General features: G+C 37.6%; 1 pseudogene; it reads right to left on the reverse strand.

Annotated features, from left to right (window-relative positions):
• Nucleotides 1-1,580: 1,580 nt before the first annotated feature.
• On the reverse strand, nucleotides 1,581-17,926 carry LOC100431002 (putative ribosomal protein uL13-like; annotated as a pseudogene).
• Nucleotides 17,927-19,403: the final 1,477 nt, after the last annotated feature.

The following is a 19,403-nucleotide window of genomic DNA, read 5'->3' on the forward strand; positions in this document are numbered from 1 at the left end:
CACTAAATTTGCTTGTACCTTGATCTTGCATTTTACAGGTTACAGAACTACAAGAAATAACTCTGTTGTTATAGGCCATGTAATTTGTGATACTTATTATAGCAGCCCAAACACACTAAGACAGTAGCTTACCTAGTGGAATAACTCAAACCCTCTTCAGTGAGGGGCCCAAGTCCTTCATCACCAAATTCTTCTCAGGTTGTAGCTGCTACACTTTTCCATGGACCATGTAAATTGGGCAAGCAAAAACCAAGAGAAACACAAATGGGTCACTTGGGTATCAAACATATTCTTTCGTATCCCTTTTGTGGAACAGCTACCCTACTGAAATCAGGATCAATTACCCTTGCCAGAATGGTGACTCCTCTCCTTGTCTCCTTGTTTCTTGGAATGAGAAGTCTAAAATAACCAGGCAGCAGCTTACACTCCACTCCATGGGACTCTTATTGTGTCCGCTAGTGGAAACATTTTCTCTCTGGTAGCCGAAATCTCTAAGTTAAGGAGAAAGAAGGTACGACTTCCCTAAGCAAATCTCTGGGAATCATAATATACAGAGATATTCCTATTTCTACTCTTTAGCTCCTGGATTCTTGTATTCTCACATTTGAGAATATCAGTTTAGAGTGTACACTGAGTCCTGGGGTATGGTGCCTCCTCACAGGGTATCCTTTGCAACCTAGCACCCCAGCTGAACCTCTAACAGGTCATCCCAGTGCTCAATCAGTACCAGTTTCTAGGTGGTGTAGTATATAGTAGGACCAGTAGAGCCCATGGTCCTGTGCTCACTGCTGTACCAAATCCTAGGTCAGTGGATCAAACACTTTAAGCCCTCAGTGGTACTACCTGAGACCCTTCAGGCAGGAGATCCAACTTGGAATATGTTTCAGTTCCAATAAAGATAAATTGATACTACTTCCAGGATGGAATGGGTCCTGTGTAGACAACTTGTCACCAAATAGCTCGTAGGTCTGCTGAAGGAATGGTGCTGCCTTGGGGGCCAAGCATTGGCCTCTGTTGCTGGTAAATTGGACATTTGACAGTGGTGGTAGCTAGATCAGCCTTGTTAATTGGGAGCCATGCTATTAGGCCCATGTATAACCTCCATCTCTGCACCTATGGCTACCTATTGGGCCAATACTAGTGTAGCCAATGGCAGAGACTGGCTGATGTCATCTGGCCGGGACATCGTTCCTTATGGTTATCTGGTGCTTCTTTGATGGATTCTCTCTGTTGGGTATTAACACATGAAGCAAAGATCTTCACATTTCATGTCCATTTTATAGGGTCATCCACATGCCTCTTTCCCAGACCTCTTTATCCGCAATATTTGTCCTTCCAGCCCGTGACCAAACAGGAAGCCTTTTGCTAGTGCCCATAAATTAATGTATAACTTTACTTTGAGCCATAAACCAAAGCTCTGCCCACTTACAGGTATTCCCCTCACTACTGTCTTTCAGGCCACTCCTTAGTGATTGCCTGTGGCACTTGGACATCAGAACTGTCACCTTTGGGTTCCCCCAAAAACTAGGGCAGCAACGGAAAAAGGGCAGGCTAGGCCAAGAGTGAGGAATAAATACTCTTTATTGGGTTCGGACCAGGAGTCCATGGGTCTTGAGTACCTCTGTGTATCTGCCGATACTCTTCTTCACATTCTTCTCAGCCTGTTTCTGCAGCCTCATAAACTGCTCCTTCCCCCTTTGCCCCTCCCCATTCTTTCTCCTAATGGATCTTGACTTTCTCCTTCCTCTTCTCCTCCAGAATGGCTGTCACTGCTTGGTACTTCCAGGCAAATTTATGAACCAGGCGCCCCAGGTAGGCAAACTTCTGTGTGGGCTTCAGGTGCACAACCCTGAGTAGAGCAGAAATCACCATCCACTTTTGCAAAGGGCAGGGCACAGGGAGTGTGGATCCCATCAAATACCTTGAGGTGGTCCAAGGTGGCCAGGCCTCACTTGGTTTTATGGGGCAATATGCCACTCATGGTTCAGCCAAAAGATGCAATTAGGTGCCCGAAAGTGGAAGAGACTCAGAAGTGGTAGGGTCTAAAGAGAGAGTTGGTGCTCATGGTCTTGTGGAAGGTTAGATACTGAAACTTGTTCCTGTAGAAGTTGACAAAAATGCTGATGTCCTTGCAGTGCAGGACCTCCAGCTTCCTGCCCAGCAGTACCTGCTTGGCCATTATGACCACCAGGCAACTCAGGAAAGGCCTAGGCCATCCGATTACCAGAACCTGCCCCTTCAACATCTTCAACAGCCACTTGGAAAAGGCCAGAAACTATTTTACCAAAGGGGTTTAAGTCTGCACTGCAGATGGCATGACCTTGCTCCATAACCATAGAGATCTGTGTTGTGATCTTCAAATGGGACTTGATGCAAACTTTTTAATTTTTACAAAGGCAAGGAAATTCAAACATTGAAATGCGTATGAAAATAAAAATCTTTCCAAATCCCATAACTGGAGACAATTTGTCAATTCATCAATATCCTAGTGAGCATTCTTTTAGACCTTTTACTATATATTTATACAAAGAGAACTACGTCTGTAATTGCTGCTTTTTTAAAATTTTGTTTTTTATTTATTATTTACTTTGTTTATAGAGACGGGGTCTTGCTCTGTCACCCAGGCAGGAGTGCCGTGGCATAATCAAACTCACTGCAGCCTCCAACTCATGGGATCAAATGACCCTCCCATCTCAGCCTCCCCAGTAGCTGGGACTATAGGCACACCACCACATCTGGTTAATTGTTTTCTGTTTGTTTGTTTGTTTGTTGTACAGACAGGGCATCGCTATGTTGCCCAAGCTGACCTTAAATTCCTGGTGTCAAGCAATCCTCCCTCCTCAGCCTCCCAAGGTGCTTTGGTTATAGGCATGAGCTACTGAATCCATCCAAATTGCTTTTTTTAAAAAACTAAACACTATGTCAATGAATTTAGACATACATCTTTTTTTTTTTTGACTATTTACACGATGAAATGCATATTTTGTTATAAATTCCTTTTCACATTACAGTTAGGTATATTTTGTTGTATGTACCTATGACTTTCATTTCAGGACTGTAAGGGAGTGTTACAAAGTATTTATTATCAAAAGGGCATGAAGTCAGCTGGGATTGAGAAGCACTGCTTATAGATGAACACAGAGTATCTTCAATTTTCAATACTAAAAATATTCTGATGAACACCTTTGTATACTCATGTTTTGCAGTGGGTTTGTTAGGCCAGATGGTCCACATGTGCAGAAATTCGGCACATTGTACCAATTCACCTATATACCAACAGGGCATGAGAGTGCCCGTTTCCTCATATGTTCACCAACAATAATGTTGCCATGGTTTGGATGTGATTATTTTGCCAAAACTCATATTGAAATTTGATACCTAATGTGGCAGCAGTGTTCAGAGGTGGGACCTACTTGGGGATGTTTAGGTTACAGGGACACCACTGTCATGAATGCCTTCTGGCTGCAATGAGTTCTTCCTTTCTCAGGAATGGATTATTTTACATCAGAGACAGCAGCTTGCTAAATAGTGCCTGGGTTCCTCAGTTTCTCTCTCTTGCTTCTTCTCTTACCATGTGGCCTCTTTGCATACACCTGCCCCACCTTCCACTCTCTATCATGAGTGTAAGGAAGCAGTATGAGGACCTCTCTAGATACAGCTGCCCAATCTTGAACTTTCCAGTCACCAGAATCATGAACCAACTAAATCTATTTTCTGTATAAATTACCCAGCTTCAGGTATTCCATTACAGCAACACTTAAGTGGGGACTGTGACAAATGTAGTCCTCTTCCATATGCAAGTCACTCTTCCCTTAAAAGCTAGTTAAGATTTTCTTAAAATTTCTATTCTGTGTCCTAGGGTAGAGTCCTTCATGTGATTCTGAAAGTTCCAGGATTTTACTTTATTTCTAGTAATTTCTGGTTTTAATTTCTGACTTTAATTGATTTCTCTTTTCCATTTTTTAAAAATAACAGCTATATTGAGATATACTTCATACACTACATAATTCACATATTTAATGTGTACACTTCAGTGGTTTTTAGTACATTCACAGAGACATGCAATTACTACTACAATCAATTTTAGAACATGTTTTTCTCTTTTCTTTTCTTTTCTTTTTGTTTTTTGAGACAGGGTCTCACTCATTTGCCCAGGCCGGAGTGCAGTGGCCAGTCTCAGCTCACTGCAACCTCCACCTTCCAGGCTCAAGTGATCCTCCCACCTCAACCGCCCAAGTAGCTGGGACTACAGGTTCACACCACCATGCCCAGCTAATTTTTGTATTTTTGGTAGAGATGGAGTTTCACTAACTCCTGGGCTCAAGCAAACCACTGACCTCAACCTCCCAAATTGTTGGGATTACAGGGGTGGGCCACTGGGCCCTGCACAATGGTTTTTTCATCACCCTCTAAAACCCCATATACCTCAGCAGTCACTCCCTATTTTCTCATAACCCCCCAGTCCTAGGCAACCACTAATCTACTTTTTGGGTGGATTTACCCTTTGTGGATATTATATAAAAATAGAATAGTCAAGTATGGGGGCTTTTGCCATGGCTTCTTTTACTTAGCATAATGTTTTCAGGATTCATTCATCTTATAGCATGTAGTAGTACTTCTTTTCTATTGTTGAATAATAGTCTGTTATATATACATATCACATTTTATTTATCCATTCATCAGTTAATGAACATTTGGGTTGTATCTACTTTTTGGCTGTTATGAATGACGCTGTTATAAACATTCATGTACAAGTTTTTCTATATATCTAGGTATATATATTGGGTATATATCTAGGAGTGAAATGTCATATGGTAACTCTGTCTAACCTTTTGAGGAACTGCCAAACTGCTTTTCCAAAGCAGCTGCACCATTTGACATTCCCGCCAGCAGTGCATGAGAGTTCCAATTTCTTCATGCCCTCAACAATGCTTGTAATAGTCTGTGTTGTTGGTTATTGCCATTCCATTGAGTGTGGATTGGTATCTCATTGTGGTTTTAATTAGCCTTTCCCTCATAGCTAATGATGCTGAACATCTTTTCATGTGCTTATTGGTCATTTGTGTATCTTCTTTGAATGTCACTTAGATCATTTGTGCACTTTTAATTGAGCTATTTGGTTCTTTATTATTGAATTGTAATAATTCTTAACGTATTCTAGATACAAGTCTCTTATTAGATATGTGTTTGCAAGTATTTTCTCCCATTCTATGGATTGTCTTCACTTTCTTGATGGTGTCCTTTGCAAAACACAAATGTTTTTAATTTTCATGATGCCCAATTTATCCTTTCTTTTCTTTCCTTGAGTGTGCTTTGGTGTCATATCTAAGAAACTATTGTCTCATCTAATGTCACAAAGAGTTATAGTTATGCCTATGTTTTCTTCCAAGAATTTAATAGTTTTAGCTCATACAGTTAGGCCTTTGATCCATTGGTTTTTGCTTATGTATATGCATAAATTTTGTGTACATGCAACTTTATTCTTTTGCTTCTGGATATGCAGTTGTACCAGCATCATTTGCTGGAAAGATTATCCTTTCCCCATTGAATTGTCATGACAGCCTTGTCAAAAACCAATTGACCACGAATTTGAGAGTTTATTTCTAGACCCTTAATTCTCTTCCATTGCTCTTTATTTCCATCTTTAATGCCAGTACCTTACCATTTTGGCTAGTGTCGTTTTGTAGTAAATTTTGGAATTGGGAAGTGTGAGTCTTTCAACTTTGCTCCTTTTTTTTCAAGGTTGTTTTGCTTATTCTAAAGCAAATTCAAACTTATTCTAAAGGAAATTCAAGAGAATTTCCATATAAATTTCAGGGTCAGCTTGTCAATTTCTATAAAAAATTTAACTGGGATTTTGACAACGATAGGTTGAATCTGTAGATCAACTGAGAAATATTGCCATTTTAACAGTATTAAGTCTTTCAATCTAGCACCTGGAGTGCCTTTTCATTTATTTAATTCTTCTTTAATTTATTTTAACAATGTTTTGTAGTTTTTAGGGTATAAGTTTTACAGTTTTTTGGTTTAATTTATTCCCAACTATTTTATACTTTTTGATGCTATTGCATCAGTTTTCTTACTTTTATTTTCAGATTGTTCATTGCAGCATATAGAAATATAACTAATTTTTGTATATCAATCTTGTAGCCTGAAACCTTGCTGAACTTGTTTATTAGTTGTAATGATGTTTTAGTGGATTCCTTAGGATTTTCTACATACAAGATTGTGTCATCTACAAATATAGTTTTACTTCTTTCTTTCCAATCTGAATGCCTTTTACTTCTTTTTCTTGCCCAATTGCCCTTTCTACAACCTCCAATGCAATGTTGAATAAAAGTGGTGAGAGCAGACATTCTTTTCTTGTTCTTGATCTTAGGAGGAAAGCTTTCAGTCTTTCATCATTAAGTATAATGTTAGTTGTGGCTTTTCGTAGATGTCTTTTTTTTTCTTTTTTGCGACAGGGTCTCACTCTGTCACTTAGGCTGGAGAGCAGTAGTCCAATCTTGGTTCACTGCAGCCTCAACTTCCCAGGCTCAAGCAATCCTCCTACCTTAGCCTCTGGAGTATCTGGGATCACAGGTGTGTGCCAGCATGCCTGGCTTTTTTTTTTTTTTTTTTAATAAAGAGGTCTCACTGTGTTGCCTAGGCTTGTCCTGAACTCATGGGCTCAAGCAGTCCTCCCACCTTGGCCTCTTAAAGCGTGGAGATTACAGGAGTGAGCCACCATGCCCACGCCTGTAATCTTAACACTGTAGGCGGTTGAGGAGGGAGAAGTCCGATGCCTGATAAAACACACATCTTTTATCAGGCTGAAGAAGTTCCTTTGTATTCTTAGTTTGTTTAATGTTTTCATCCTGAAGGGATTTTGTCAAATGCTCTTTCTGCGTGTATTTATATAATTATGTCATTTTTGTTCCTTATTCTAATGATAATGGTATATTAAATTAATTGATTTTCTGATATTAGCCAGCTTGCATTTCAGGGATAAATCCCACTTAGTCATGGTGTATAATTCTTTTTATGTGTTTCTGGATTCCGTTTGCTAGTTCTCTTCTATACTTTGCAATTGATTCTTTGTCAATGTCCAGATATTAGGCCAAATATGGGGCATGTCCACTTTTTGATATTTTCCTAGATAAGACTGTTTTGGTCATTTTTCACTCATTCTGGTGCCTGGAAATGGAACTCTTTATGAGTCTTGCTAGGGAACAAAGTCCATTTCTTACTGTAAGAATTAAAACAAATTATTATTACTGTATGAGTTTAATATTATTTCTTACTATAAGAATTAAAAGCTAGGCATGGTGGCTCATGCCTGTAATTGGTAGGCCAAGATGGGCAGATCGCTTGAGCCCAGGAGTTCAAGACTAGCCCGGGTAACATGTTGAAATCCCGTCTCAAAAAATAAAAAGGAAAGTCAGGTGTGGTGACTTGTGCCTGTAGTCCCAGCTACACAGGAGGCTGAGGAGGGAGGATTATTTGAGCCCAGGAGTTGGAGCTTGCATTGAGCTGTGATCACACCACTGCATGGCACTCCAGCCTGGGCAACAGAGCGAGAACCTAGCTCAAAAAAAAAAAAAAAAAAAAAAAGAATTAAAAAAAAATTTACTTTTGCTATCTTCCTTGGTGCTAGGGAAGAGGCATATGGTCATTCAGACACACATTAATTAATATTTAATTTGGTAGTGAATGACACCTAAAGTAAGGTCTTTCTTTCTACAGCGATACTGTTTGCATAGCAGAATCAGGCTTGAGGCATGATTTAGGGTGTTTTATTCAGCTATTTAGTCTCAAGCCTAGTTCTCTAGCTCTCTTAGTAATTCATGGCACTGCCAAGTTTTTTTTACTTTTATTTTTCTTTTTGATCACCATGAGCAAACAATTTCCTTTTAATAAGTCCCTTTTTGCTTAATTCAGCCATAGTCCACTTTTATTAAGAGCAACTAGTAGCCTTGTCAGATAAAACACTCACATATGGCATTGTTGTTAGTTGACTAATAGCAGTAATTCAGGAGATGATGTCAGAGATTACATCAATGACGAACCATACAGAAAATAATTTAATATTGAATATTTGACTTTCATTTTGAAAAGAATAGTGTTGTCCATTTCTCCCAACATGGCCCCAGCCTTCCACAAAGTGCTTTACTCTATTCTCTTTACATTTTATACTCCCGGCTCCATCCCTAAATCCTTGATCATTTCTTAAGTAGAGGAGTTTATCTAACTCTTTTTTCTTGCCAATCCCAAGTAAGTTTTAAAGAACTTTTCACAAATAAAGGCACCTCTTTTCCCTAAAACAAAATGGTTCCCCTTTTGTTTCATCCCACCTGATATGGTTTGGCTCTGTGGTCCCACCCAAATCTCGTCTCAAATTGTAATCCCCACATGTCAAGGGAGGGACTTGTAATCCCCGTGTGTTGACTGAGGGAGGTGATTGGATCATAGGGCTGTTTCCCCCATGCTGTTCTTGTAAGAGTGAGTCCTCATGAGATCTGATGGTGTTTTTTGGTTTTTTGTTTTGTTTTGTTTTTGACTGAGGCTCGCTTTGTGCCCAGGCTGGAGTGCAGTGGCGCGATCTGGGCTCACTGCAAGCTCCGCCTCCCGGGTTAACACCATTCTCCTGCCTCAGCCTCCCCAGTAGCTGGGACTACAGGCGCCCACCACCACGCCTGGCTAATTTTTTGTGTTTTTAGTAAAGATGGGGTTTCACCGTGTTAGCCAGGATGGTCTCGATCTCCTGACCTCGTGATCCGCCTGCCTCGGCCTCCCAAAGTGCTGGGATTACAGGCGAGAGCCACGGCGCCCGGCCGATCTGATGGTTTTATAAGGCAGTTTTCCCGACTGTTGCTGGCTGTCTCTCACCCGCTGCTATGTAAGATATGTCTCTTCCCCTTCTGCTATCATTGTAAGTTTTCTGAGGTCTCCCCAGCCATGCCGAACTGTGAGTCAATTAAACCTCTTCCCTTTATAAATTACCCAGTTTTGGGTGTTTCTTTATAGCAGTGTGTGAACAGACCACCACATTACAATTGCATGTTGCTTTGTCATTGCCAATCTGACAGGTAACAAAAGATATCACACTTATACAAACTCAGATTTGTTGCATTTATTGTTGTTGTTTTTGGACAGAGTCTCACTCGGTCACCCAAGCTGGAGTGCAGTGGAGTGATCTCAGCTTACTGCAACCTTTGCCTTCTGGGCTCAAGCAATTCTCCGGTCTCAGCCTCCCAAGTAGCTGGGATTACAGGTGTCCACCACCACTCTTGGCTAATTTTTTTGTTTTTAGTAGAGACGGGGTTTCACCATGTTGACCAGGCTGGTTTCAAACTCCTGACCTCAGGTTATCTGCCCGCCTCAGCCTCCCAAAATGCTGGGATTACAGGCATGAGACACTGTGCCCAGCCTATCGCATTTTTTTAAATTGTGGACTAGGATTTCTTCTTTTCTGAATTGTCCGTTATTTTAACTATTTTTCCACGTTGAAATATTAGTCTTTTTCTTATTCTTTTGTAGATTCTTTTAAGCTCTTCATATACAGGGAATATTAGTACATAGCATAAATATTGCAAATAGTTTCCCAGGTTGTTATTTGACATTTGACATTGTTTATGATGAAGTTTTGCTTGTTTTCCTAAAAAGCAAAACAGACTTTTTCATTTTGTTTCTAAGAAATAAAAGCTTTCTTTATGACATCTAGATTTCATGTCATCTTTAGATAAGCTGCCCCCACTGCCTTTGGCACAAAAATCATATAACTGTTTATGTGTCTTTTTTCTCCACCTGTAATTCATTAAAAATTAGAAAACTGATGTCCAGATTGATAATATGACTTGCCCAAGGTCTTACAACTAATTAAAAGAAATAGGCTACAGAAAAGATGGTGGTCCTACTCAAAGCATTAATGCATAATTAGCAGTACCTTTCTTAATTAAAAATTTTAATGTTAAGTGAGTTTTTTTACCCTTTAAAAATTATGACTATTTTCTGGAAGCTCTCTTAGGAAATAAAAAGAAATACTCTCTTAAACACTGATAATTGAAAAGACACATTAGGACTTATTAGACAAATGTATATTCACATTCATGATTTTCTTTATTAAAACATATGGGAGACCAAGCACAGTGGCTCACGTCTATAATCCCAGCACTTTGAGAGGCTTAGGCAGGAGGATTGCTTGAGGCCAGGAGTTCAAGACCATCCTGGGCAATATAGTGGGACCCTGTCTCCACAAAAAATAAAAAATGAAAAAAATTTAGTTTAATTTACTTTTTTTTAATTTTTGTTTTGAGATGGAATCTCACTTTGTCACCCAGGCTGGAGTGCGGTGGTGCAATCTCAGCTCATTGCAACCTCTACCTCCCAGGTTCAAGCGATCCTCCCACTTTAGTCTCCCAAGTAGCTGGGACTACAGGCATGCACCATTATACCCAACTAATTTTTGTATTTTTAGTAGAGACGGGGTTTCACCCTGTTGCTCAGGCTGGTCTCGAACTCCCGACTGCAAGTGATCTGCCTGCCTTGGCCTCCCAAAGTTCTGGGATTATGGACGTGAGCCACTGTGCCTGGCCTGATTTCTAGTTTTATTTCATTGTGGACAGAAAAGACTTGTCATATGATGTCTGCTTTTTTAAAATTGTTGAGACTTGTTTTATGACTTGAGATATGGTCTATTCTGCAGAATGTTCCAGGTACTGATGAAAAGAATGTATATTCTGCAGCAGCTGGGTAAAATGTTCTGTACATGTCACTTAGGTACTTTGATCTCGTGCGCAGTTTGATTTCAGTGTTTTTTGTTGTTGTTGTTGTTGATTTTCTGTTTGAATGATTTGACCATTACTGACAATGGAGTGTTAAAATCCCCTTCAATAATATTGCAGTCTATCTCTCCCTTTATATCTATTAGTGTTTGCTTTATACTTTTGGGGGCTCCATTGTTGGTTGCATATTTATTTATTTTTTTGTTTTGTTTTGTTTTTTGTTTTTTTTGAGATGGAGTTTCACTCTTGTTGTCCAGGCTGGAGTACAATGGCCCAATCCTGGCTCACTGCATCCTCTGCCTCCTGTGTTCAAGCTAGTCTCCTGCCTCAGCCTTCTGAGTAGCTGGGATTACAGACATACGCCACCACACCCAGCTAATTTTGTATACGGGGTTTCACCATGTTGGTCAAGCTGATCTCAAACTCCTGACCTCAGGTGATCCTCCCGCCTTGGCCTCCAAAAATGCTAGGATTACAGGCGTGAGCCACTGCACCCAGCCGGGTGCATACATATTTATAACTGTTAGTTCCTCTTACTGTATTGACCCCATTATTATTATATAGTGATCTTTGTCTGTCTTTACAGTCTTTCACGTGTAGTCTATTTTATTTGACATACATATAGCTACTCCTGCTTTTTCTTGGTTTCCTGTTGTGTGGAATATCTTTTCTATCCTTTCACCTTCAGTTTATATGTGTCCTTATAGGTGAAGTGGGTTTCTTGCAGGTAGGATAGAGTTGGGTCTTGTTTCTTTATCCATTCAGCAACAGTATACCTTTTAATTGGAGATTTGAGTCCATTTTACATTGTGTTATTATGGATAAGTAAGGACTTACTACTGCTATTTGTTGCTTGTTTTCTGATTGTTTTGTAACGCCTTTTTTTCCTTCTTCTTTCTTGCTCCCTTACTTTGTGGGTAAGTGATTTTCTCTGGTAGTATGTTTTAACTTTTTGCTTTTAATTTTTAGTGAATCTTTATAGGTTTTTGTATTATGGTTACCATGAGGCTTACAAAAAACATCTTATAGATATAACAAGTTGTTTTAAAAAGACAACTTATCTTAGATCAAAAAGACAATAATAGAAACAATCAAATATAAAAAAATGAAAACAATACACTTTAGCTCCTTGCATCCCACATTTTGACTTTTTGTTGTCTCAATTTACATAATTTATATATAATTATTATATTACATTCTATATTAGTAACAATATATATCATTATGCATGTTATATATAATTATTATATTTTTATAAATTTTTACTCGAGTACATATTTTTATATTACCTATCTCTTAACAGGTTGCTGTGTCTTTTTTAAAAAATTAGATTTGCATTTTAGACTTTGTACTAGAGTTGTGAGTGGATTGATTGCACACCACAATTACAGTATTATTCTGGGTTTGTCTATATGCTTAATTTTTACCTTGGATTTTATACCTTCAAATAGTTTTTTTGCATGTTAGTGTTTTTCTTTTCCTTTCAGACTGAATAATTCCCTATAATAGTTCTAGTAAGATGGGGCTGGTGGTATTAAATGTTCTCACCTTTTGTTTTTCTGTGAAGGACTTTATGTCTCCATATTTGAAGGATAGCTTTTCTGGATATAGTATACTTTGATAGCAGTTTTTAGAATTTCGGCACTTTCAACTTACCATTCTGCTTTTTCCTGGCCTATCTGATCTCCATAGAGAAGGCCATTGCCAAACAAATTGGAGCTCCTTTATATGTTATTTGATTCTTTTATTTTGCCACCTTTGGCTCCTCTCTTTGTCCTTGACGTTTGAGAGTTTGATTATTAGATGCCTTGGGGTAGTCTTATTTGGATCAAATCGGTTTGGTGTTCTCTGACCTTCTGGTACCTTGATATTTATATCTTTCTCAAAGTGTGGAGAGTTTTCTGTTATTATGTCTTTCAATAAGTTTTCTAACCCTGTTCTTGCTCAACCCCCTCTTGAACACCAGTGATTCTTACATTTGGTCTTTTGAGGTAATTTTCTGTATCTTGAAAGCAATCTTTGTTCCTTTGTATTCTTTTTCATTATTTCTACTTAGACTATGTGTTTTCAAATATTCTGTCTTCAAGTTCACTAATTCTTTTAAAATTCTGTTTATTTTTTATTTCAATAGCTTTTGAGGTACAAGTCATTTTTGGTTACATGGATGAATTCTATAGTAGTGAGTTCTGAGATTTTAGTGCACTCATCACCTGAGCAGTGTATGCTGTACCCAATAGTTAGTCTTTTATCCCTCCCCCCCTCCACCGAGTCCCCAATGTCATTACATCACTGTGTATATCTTTGCATCCTCATAGCTTAGCTCCCATGTATAAGTGAGAACATATGGTATTTGGTTTTCCATTTCTGAGTTACTTCACTTAGCATAATGGCCTCTAGCTTCATCCCAGTTGCTGCAAAAGTTACTGCAGAATACATTATTTCATTCTTTTCTTTGTTTTTTTTTTAAGACAGAGTTTCACTCTGTTGCACAGGCTAGAGTGCAGTGGTGTGATCTCCGCTCACTACAAGCTCCACTTCCCGGGTTCACACCATTCTCCTGCCTCAGCCTCACGAGTAGCTGGGACTATAGGCACCCGCCACCATGTGTGGCTAATTTTTTGTATTTTTAGTAGAGATGGGGTTTCACCGTGTTAGCCAGGATGGTCTTGATCTCCTGACCTCGTGATGCACCTGCCTCATCCTCCCAAAGTGCTGTGATTACAGGCATGATTACCACGCCTGGCCTTATTTCATTCCTTTTTATGGCTGAGTAGTATTCCATGGTATGTGTGTATATATATATACACATGTATATATATGGTGTCTATACATACATACCATGTGTATAGTGTCTATACACACATACCATGTGTATATATGGTGTCTATACACATATACCATGTATATATATGGTGTCTATACATACATACCATGTATATATATGGTGTATATATATACCACATTCTCTTTACCTACTCATTTGTCAATGGGTACTTAGGTTGGTTCCATATCTTTGCAATTGTGAATTGTGCTGCTATGAACATACTTGTGCATGTGTCTTTTTCATATAGTCTTCTTTACTTTTGGGTAGATACCCAGTAGTGGGATTGTTAGATCGAATGATAGATCTACTTTTAGTTCTTTAAGGGATCTCTATGCTGTTTCCCACAGAGGTTGTACTAATTTATATTCCTACCAGTAGTGTAAAAGTGTTCCCTTTTCACCACATCCACACCAACATCTATTGTTTTTTGACTGTTTTATCATGGCCATTCTTGCAGGAGTAAGGTGGTATCTCACTGTGGTTTTAATTTGTATTTTCCTGATGATTAGTGATGTTGAGAATTTTTTCATACATTTTTTGGCTATTTGTATATCTTTTTTTGATAAATTTCTATTCGTGTCTTTTGCCTACTTTTTGATGGATTATTTGTGTTTTTTTTTCTAATTCATTTAAGTTCCTTATAGATTCTGCATACTAGCCCTTTCTCAGATGCATAGTTTGCAAATATATTCTCCTGTTCTGTGGATTGTCTGTTTACTCTGATGACTATCTCTTTTGCTGGGTAGAAGCTTTTTTGTTTAATTAGGTCTTATTCATTTATTTTTGTTATTGTTGTATTTGCTTTTGGGGTCTTAGTCATGAATTCTTTTCCTAGGCCAATGCCCAGAAGTGTTTGCCCAGTATTATCTTTTAGAATTTTTATTGTTTCAGGTTTAAGACTTAAGTCTTTGATCAGTCTTGAGTTGATTTTTGTATAAGGTGAGAGATGGGAATCCAGTTTCATTCTTCTACATGTGGCTTGCCAGATTTCCTAGCACCATTTATTGAATGGGATGTCCTTTCCCCAATTTATGCTTTTGTATGCCTTATCAAAGATCATTTGGTTGTAAGTATTTGGCTTTATTTCTGGATTCTCTATTCTGTTCCATTGGTCTACATGCCTATTTTTATATCAGTACCATGCTGTTTTGGTAACTGTAGCCTTCTAGTATAGTTTGAGGTTGGGTAATATGAACAAATCCAGATTTGTTCTTCTTCCTTAGGGTTTCTTGGGCTATGTGGGCTCTTTTTCGGTTCCATATGAATTTTATAATTGTTTATTCTAGTTCTGTATAATTTGAAATCCAGTAATGTGATGCCTCCAGTTTTGTTCTTTTTGCTTAGTGGGGTTATTTGGGCTCTTTTTTGTTCCATATGAAGTTTTGGATTGCTTTTTATAGTTCTTTGAAAAATGATGATGGTATTTTGATGGAAATTACATTAAATCTATAGATTGCTTTGGGCAGTTATGGTTATTTTCATACTATTGATTCTTTTCATCTATCATCATGGGATGTGTTTCCATTCATTTGTGTCATTTATGATTTCTTTCAGTAGTGTTTTGTGGTTTTCTTTGTAGATATCTTTCAACTCTGGTTAAGGATATTGCTAAGTATTTTACTTTTATTATTATTTTTGCAGCCATTGTAAAAGGCATTGAGTTCTTGATTTTATTCTCAGCTTGGTCATTGTTGTTGTATAGTAGGACAACTAATTTGTGTACATTGATTCTGTAACCTTAGACTTTGCTGAATTTATGCATTATGTCTAGGAATCTTTTGGATGAGTCTTTAGGGTTTTCTAGGTATACAATCATATCATCAGCAAACAATGCTAGTTTGATTTCCTCTTTTCCAATTTGGATGTACTTTATTTCTTTCTCTTGCCTGGTTGCTCTGGCTAGGACTTCCAGTACTATGCTGAATAGAAGTGGTACAAGTGGGCATCCTTGTCTTGTTCCAGTTCTCAGAGGGAATGTTTTCCACTTTTCCCAATCCAGTATAATGTTGGCTATGGGTTTGTTATGCATGGCTTTTATTATTTTGAGGTAAATCCCTTCTGTGCCTAGTTTATTGAGAATTTTTAATCATAAGGGATACTGGATTTTATCAAATGTGTTTTCTGCATCTATTGAGATGATCATATTGTTTTTGTTTTTAATTCTGTTTATGTGATCTATCATATTTACTGACTTGCATATATTAAATCATCTCTGCCTCAATGGGATGAAACCCACTTGATCATGATATATTTTCTTTTTAATGTGCTGTTGGATTTGGTTAGCTGGATTTTGTTGAGGATTTTTCCAGCTCTGTTCATCAGGAATATTGGTCTGTAGTTTTCTTTTTTAAATACCTTTCCTGGTTTTGGAATCAGGGTGATATGGGCTTCATAGAATGATTTATAGAGGATTCCCTCTTTCTCTTTTATTTATTTATTTGGCATGTGTCTCAAGATATTACCCCTTTTCTCAATCTTTTTGAATAGTTTAAGTTTAAGTAAAATTGGTACCAATTCTTTCTTTGAATGCCTGGTAGAATTCAGCTGTGAATCCATCTGCTCCTTGGCTTTTTTTGTTGTTGTTGGCAATTTTTTTTTTTATTATTGATTCCATCTTTCTGCTTTTATTTATTTATTTTTTGATCTGTTTAGGGTTTTTATTTCTTCCTGATTTAATCTAGGAGAGTTGTATGTTTCCAGGAGTTTATACATTTCCTCTAGATTTTCTAATTTGTGCACATAAACGTGTTCATAGTTGTCTTGAATTATCTTCTGTATTTCTGTAGTATCAGTTGTAATGTCTCCGGTTTCATTTCTAATTGAGCTTATTTAGATCTTCTCTCTTATTTTCTCAATTAATCTTGCTAACATTCTATCAATTTTATCTTTTCAAAGTACCAGCTTTTTATTGCATTTATTTTTTGTATTTTTTGGTCTCAATTTCATTTATTTCTTCTCTGATTTTTGTTATTTATTTTCTTCTGCTGGCTTTAGGTTTAGTTTATTCCTATTTCTCTGGTTTTTTGAGGTGTGACCTTAGGTTGTCACTTTGTGCTCTTTCAGACTTTTTGATGTAGGTATTTAATGCTATGAACTTTCTTCTTAGCGTTGCTTTTGCTGTATATCAGGGGTTTTGATAACTTGTGTCACTACCATCATTCATTTCAAATAATTTAAAAATTTCCATCTTGATTTCATTGTTAATCCAAAAATCATTCAGAACCAGATTAATTTTTATGTATTTGTATAGTGTTGAGGATTCTTTTACCATTGAGTTCTAGTTTTATTATACTTTGATCTGAAAGATACTTGAGATTATTTTGATTTTCTTAAATTTATTGAGACTTGTTTTGTGACCTATTATATGGGCTATCTTGGAGAATTTTCCATGCGCTGATGAGAAGAATGTATATTCTGCAGTTCTTAGGTAGAATGTTCTGTAAATATCTGTTAAGTCCATTTGTTCTAGAATGTAGTTTCAGTCCATTGTTTCTGTGTTTACTTTCTGTCTCAGTGATCTTTCTAGTCCTGTCAGTGGAGTATTTAAGTCCCCCACTAATATTGTGTTGCTGTCTACTTCACTTTTTAGATCTAGTAGTAATTGCTTTATACTTCTGGAAGTTCAAATATTAGGTGCATATAAATTAAGAATTGTAATCTTGTTGGATTGGTCTTTTAATCATTATATAATGACCTTTTTCCTTTTTGCTGTTGTTGCTTTAAAGCCTGTTTGGTCTGATATAAGAATAGCTCCTCCTGCTCACTTTTTGTTTCCATTTGCATGGAGTATCTTTTCCACCCCTTTACCTTGAGTTTATAAGAGTCCTTATATGTTAGGTGAGTCTCTTGAAGACAGCAGATATTTGGTTTGTGAGTTTTTTTTAATCCATGCTACCATCCAGTATCTTTTAATTGGAACACTTAGGCCATTTACATTCAACATTAATATTGAGATATGAGGTACTGTTCCATTCATCATGTTAGATGTTGCCTAGATACTTTTTTGTTGTGTTATTGTTTTATAGGCCCTGTTTTATGCTTTCAAGAGGTTCTATTTGGATGCGTATTAGGCTTTTGTTTCAAGATTTAGAACTCCTTTTAATATTTCCTGTAGCGCTGGTCTGGTAGTGGCAAATTCCCTCAGCATTTACTTGTCTGGAAATGATTTCATTTCTAGAGGCTAAATGTAGGATTCTAATCTCTTCTAGTTTGTAAGGTTTTTGCTAAGAACTCTCCTGTTAGTCTGAAAAGTTTTTCCTTTATAACTTACTTGCTGCTTTTGTCTCACAGCTCTTGGCATTCTTTCCTTGTTGTTGACTTTAGGTGGCCTGATGGTCATGTTCCTTGGTGTAATCTTTTTACAGTGAATTTCTCAGTATTTTCTTTTCTTTGAGGTTCTTGTATTTGGAAATTTAAATCTTTAGCAAGGCCAGGGATGTTTTTCTCAATTATTTCCTCAAATAAATTTTTCAAACTTTTAGCCTTCTCTTTTCCCTCAGAAACACCAATTATTCTTAGGTTTGGCCATTTTACATAATACCGTATTTCTTAGAGACTGTGTTCTTTCTTTTTATTCTTTTTCCTTTATCTTTTTCTGACTGAGTTAATTCAAAAGCCTTGTCTTTGAGCTCTGAAATTCTTTCTTCTACTTGTTCTAATCTGTTGTTTAAACTTCCCACTGCATTTTATATTTCTCTAAGTGTGTCTTTCATTTCCAGAAGTTCTGACTGGTTTTTCTTTCTTTTTTTTTTTTTTTTTTTTTTTTTTTGAGACAGAGTCTCGCTCATCACCTAAGCTTGAGTGCAGTGGCACGATCTCGGCTCACTACAAGCTCCACCTCCCAGGTTAACACCATTCTCCTGCCTCAGCCTCCCGAGTAGCTGGGACTACAGGTGCCCGCCACCATGCCCGGCTCATTTTTTTTTTTTTTTTTGTATTTTTAATAGAGATGGGGTTTCACCGTGTTAGCCAGGATGGTCTCCATCTCCTGCCCTCATGATCTGCCCGTCTCAGCCTCCCAAAGTGCTGAGATTACAGGCGTGAGCCACCGCGCCCGGCCTGGTTTTTCTTTATGTTATCGATCTCTCTAACACACTTTTCATTCTATCCTCCTTTTTTTTTTTGAGACAGAGTCTCGCTCTGTTACTCAGACTGGAGTGCAGTGGGTATGATCACAGCTCGCTGCAGCCTCCACTACCAAGGCTCAATTAATCCTTCAACCTCTCAGCCTCCTGAGTAGCTGGGACTACAGGCATGTGCCACCATACCCAACTAATTTTTCTATTTTTTGTAGAGATGGAGTTTCACCATGTTGCCCAGGCTAGTGTTGAACTCCTGAGCTCAAGAAATCCACCACCTTGGCCTCTCAGAGTGCTATCATTATGATTACAGGTGTGAACCACTTATACCTTGGTCTGAAAGATACTTGAGATGATTTTGATTTTCTTAAACTTATTGAGACCTGTTTTGTGACCTATTATATGCCTGGCATATATCCTGAATTGTTTTTAAAATTTCTTTATGTTGATTTTCACCGTTCTGTGGTATCTCTTCAAGTAGCTTAATAAATAACCTTCTGAATCCTTATTTGGTATTTCAAAGATTTCATCTTGGTTTGGATCCATTGCTGGGGAGCTAGTGTGATCTTCTGTTATAGAACCCTGTTTTTTGGTTTTTTTTTGTTTTTTTTCGTATCACCAAAATTACTTTTTTGATTCCTTCTCATTTGGGTAGATTATTTCTGTTAATTATTCTTGAATTTAAGATTTTTTTTTCTTTCTTTCTTTCTATCCTTAAGGATGTGACTTTAATGTGTG

The sequence above is a fragment of the Macaca mulatta genome, chromosome 11 (assembly GCF_049350105.2).
Source record: "Macaca mulatta isolate MMU2019108-1 chromosome 11, T2T-MMU8v2.0, whole genome shotgun sequence".
NCBI classification, from domain to species: domain Eukaryota; kingdom Metazoa; phylum Chordata; class Mammalia; order Primates; family Cercopithecidae; genus Macaca; species Macaca mulatta.